The sequence below is a fragment of the Aplysia californica genome, unplaced genomic scaffold (genome assembly GCF_000002075.1).
Source record: "Aplysia californica isolate F4 #8 unplaced genomic scaffold, AplCal3.0 scaffold00312, whole genome shotgun sequence".
Classification (NCBI taxonomy): Eukaryota; Metazoa; Mollusca; class Gastropoda; order Aplysiida; family Aplysiidae; genus Aplysia; species Aplysia californica.
The window spans coordinates 626,478-630,846 of record NW_004797582.1 but is presented as its reverse complement, the minus strand read 5'-3'; the positions used below and the strand labels follow the sequence as shown (position 1 = coordinate 630,846).

The 4,369-nt window shown below is 43.0% G+C and overlaps 1 protein-coding gene across 1 annotated transcript in view; it reads right to left on the bottom strand.

The window, feature by feature from the left end:
• Nucleotides 1–557, bottom strand: part of LOC101856817 (atrial natriuretic peptide receptor 3) — a gene marked incomplete at its 3' end in the record, with an annotated part of 213,434 nt that extends 212,877 nt beyond the window's left edge. The window contains 1 exon segment of the mRNA XM_005102084.3: nucleotides 233–557.
• Nucleotides 558–4,369: the final 3,812 nt, after the last annotated feature.

Genomic DNA, 4,369 nt, shown 5'->3' with positions numbered 1-4,369 from the left:
GTGTGTGTGTGTGTGCGAGTAATATCATTAGGATTTGGACGAGTAGGCATTAGCTTCAGCTCAAAGAGTTGTGCCCGCCGATGTAAAGTTTGTTTGAGATATTCGTCGTTCTCTCTCCGGAGAATGAAACGGTGGGAAAAGAGGAGAACGAACGAAAGAACAGCAACAAGAAGAAGCATAATTGGGAAACGCACAAATACAACTACCTCTAAAGTTGTTACGATTTACTCACCTCGTGCTTGATTTACTTTAATCCAATAACTGTAAACAAAAGTATCACGTTGAGTCCTTTTGAATAAGAAAGCTATCCGATATCGGAGGACACCACACAGAATGCAAAAACCACTACTAAATCTACATATATTATTTCCGTAACGACAATGACACACCAGGTCAGATAAATCTTGTAATGTGTCACTGGAGTTGTCAGTGAAGTATGGAGGAAAGACAATAGAAAGTTACAACTCACACTGTAGACCACAGGCAAAGTGAAACCTGCGCGGGTGAGGAACGGACACAGTTACGCGGTTTTAGTTTTCTCATTGATCAAAGCACGATGGTTGGTGGGGAGTGCGAGAGAGAGAGAGAGGGGGAGGGGAGGAGATGGGGGGAAGGAGGAGGGGGAGGAGGCAGGACGAAGAGAGCGAGGGAGGGAGGGAGGGAGGGAGAGACGGACGGGGGGAGGGAGCGAGCGAGGAAGCGCGCGTGCAAAACGTGTGACGGTGATGAAGGGGAGACCACCACCATCAAGAGGGGGACGAAGCGGGTGGGCAATGAGTCGCTTTACGAAATCCGGATAATTATGTTTGTGCACCTCTTCGGCAAATAATATGATATGAACCGCTTCGTCAAATTATGGGTTAGAAGAACTTCGACAAACGGGTTAGCATCACTTCAACAAATGGGTGCACCCTCTTCGGCAAGCGGGTCAGGAAAGGGAGTAAAGTGTGTGAATTCGGATAATGTTTCATTCATATTTATCCGGTTATCCGGATAGATTATCCGGATTTTGCCCCCCTTTTGACGAAGCGGGTGGGCTCTCACCAGCGGAGACCGTACTGTGGGAGACAGAGTGAGTGAGAGTGAGTACTACTGAGCAGAGGGCAGTTGTTGAGAGCGGCATGCCTCGTTGAGCAGCGGTGGACAAGGGAATCGTTTTATGAGCCTGCTCTGATTGCATACATTATTGATGTTTTCTTTGATTGCTTTCATTCTTCTGTCTCTGATTTGTCTGCACGTTAGGTGGACAGGTTAGTTTTAGTGAGTGTTTTACGGCGCTTGAAACACATTAAGGTCATATTAAGTGCCGAAGATTAGAAGTGTTACAAGAGAGTAAGAAACATAAAAAAGAAAAGGAAGATATAGGGGCGATAGATGTTTGATAGGAACGAAGGAGCAAACCACACCAGAGCGCACGCCAACCCACAAACCACGGAGGACAGGTCAAATCGACCTAGATAATATGTGGTCTTACAGTTTTACACTTGAAGAACACCCTGGTTCGATTCCTGTGTGGTGAGAATTTCTTCTTGGTTTTTTATAAAGTAGGCCTATCTCTCGTCTTTCTGCTTGGACGTTGTAATTGTCTCAGCCAGGAAAGTTGGTCCTGACAGGCAGGTTCGGGGCTGCCCGCCTCCTAAATGATCCGAATTGTGTCCGATGGATGTGTGTGGGAAGAGTAAAAAAAACACCTACATGAAAAAGGAGACAGATTGTAACGTCGACACATGGACGGGAGGAGCTACCCTTGAGGAACATTTTCTACGTTTATTGCCCGAGATCAAATCTAAGTACACATATAAGTTAGACATAGTAAAATCTTTTGATACGCAATTTTATTTTGGCATAGCTACAACAGTTGCTATGGAAACGGTCGCCATCTTGAAAATAAACAATGAATTTGAAATCCCTAAGTAATATGATCAGATTACACAATGCTTCATTGACTTATACAACTGTTTGTGTTGGTGACGTATCTTTTTTTTTTAAGTCTAAAGAAGGAGACTGTCTCCCGCGCTGTTACTTTTGTTTTGAGAAGATCAGTATTGAAGATTTGAATTTCTTCCAGTCTGACATAATATATTGTCATACTTGTATAATCCTTCTTCTTTAGACTTTTTTTTAAAAGATACGTCACCAAATAATAATAATAGATAGCATTTGTATAGCGCATATCCCCGCTCAACAGCAGGCTCTATGCGCTTTACACTATATTATTACCCCAACAGACCATAGAACACTCCGAAACATTCTCAGCTTCCCAGGAAGCATACAGTGCAAGCAGCTGATTAAGCGCTCAAACACTAACAAGCTCACAAGATCATTCGCTGTCTATAGCCGGGTACCCACTCCCATCTGGGTGAAGTGAGGAAAATTCGTGTAAAGTGCCTTTCCCAAGGACACAACGTCGGGGTCCCTGACGGGATTCGAACCCACGACCTTACGGTTGCGAGTCCGAGAGCCTAACCACTAGGCCACCGACGCCACATTAACACAATTTGAGGGTTTAGTTAGGCGTTTCTGGTTCGTGTATGCGACTGCTTCTTAACAGACAATCTTAAAATAGTATGCATAATTTAACTTTGCATGCATGGAAAAGGTGGTGTGGAACGTCGAAAAGGGGGGGGGGGGAGGGTAGGTAAGACAAATATGAACTAGACTGCCAAACCAAACATTGAACTAGTCACTATAGAGTTTACACAACTAAAACGAACAAGCTGATACTAGTTGAGGATAGTCTCTCACACCTGCTGGCCACTTGACCCTTTGACCAGTCAGTCAACGATCCAGACGTATAGCAATTGGCGCTCTCGTCTGCAAACAGCACCGTTTCTAGATAGATCAAACTTCGCACTTTTCACAAAGCAATGAGATTGATCCTAGCTCGAGTATCCGTTTATGGATTTTTTTTTGTTTCTTTTTTCATCGCCCAATCTAACAAATTTACTCCATCTGGTTAGCATAGCGCTGTGCAGGTGATATGATAGTACACATAAATGTGTAGTCAGCACACGGTTATGATACAGCTAGTTTTGAGGTTGGTAGATTGCACACTATTAATCTTATACAGTAACGATTCCCTTCCTCCCTCGAGACTGTCCGGACTTTTACACGTTAAGAGTAGGTTCAGGATAGTTATGTTTTAGAAGGAGTTTGACGGCACTTGCAACACAATAAGGTCATATAGGTGCCGAAGATTAGCGATGTTACAAGAGAGTAACAAACACAAAAAAGAAAGAGGGGAGATATGGACGGTAGATGTTTGGATATATAGGAAAGAAGGAGCAAACTACATTAGAGCATCCGCCAACCACCTACCTGGATAGTTATCAGAACCGTGTTATTAAGAACACAACCGTGATATATTAGAACACACGCCTAACTTCTGAGAATTTCTGTTGTTATTGGCGTTCCAAAGCTCCCCTCTTAGTTCTCTGGGAATGGGTACCCGGCTATAGACAGCGAAAGATCTTGTCAGTTTGTTAGTGTTTGAGCGCTTAATCAGCTGCTTGCACTGTATGTTTCCTGGGAAGCTGAGAATGTTTCGGAGTGTTCTATGGTCTGCTGGGGTAATAATATAGTGCAAAGCGCATAGAGCTTGCTGTTGAGCGGGGATATGCGCTATACAAATGCTATTTATTATTATTATTATTAATTGGCGCCTTTTACTTGTAATCACGGGTTGTTGTTGTTATTATTGTTTGTTTGTTTGTTTGGGTTGTCGTATTTTAGATATTGCACAGGTATAACAAACAGGTATTTCCTCTCACTGTGCCTGTTTTCTGGGGGAAAGAAATATGGCTCTATATATAGATATATCTAGTGTCAGATGTAGCCTTTCCAAGTTGAAGAAGCATTGTGACTACTGTCTTGTTCAGCGTGACTGCACCTAAGCTTTGTAACATCTACTGACATTGTATACGGCCAAGACAAATTTGTCTCTCCCAGATTAATAAAGACTGAGATTGTCATTGTCATGCATTGTCATTGGCACAAGAAGTCCCATGTTCTCCTTTTTTAAAAACCCAGAAACAACAGGAACATTGTAAAGAGGTAGAACATACCAGCTTCACCCTCCAGCCACCCACAGAGACAGCTCAAACTGCCTGGAATGATGCCAGATGGATACTGGCAGAGTAACCGCTAGTGACTGACCGCTACATTGATTGGGAAGACTGGCTTACTGGCTTATTATCAGACTAGTTTGTTGACCGACCATTGTCCTGATCGTTAACTGATTAGTCAATAGTTCACCGAGATTGCTAATAGTTTCCACATTTAGTTCCTGATTGTTCGCTCCGTGATGATTGAAACTTTGCCTCAGATCTCGTTCTAGTTGTATAATAAAATATAAAAAATCAAACGTGAT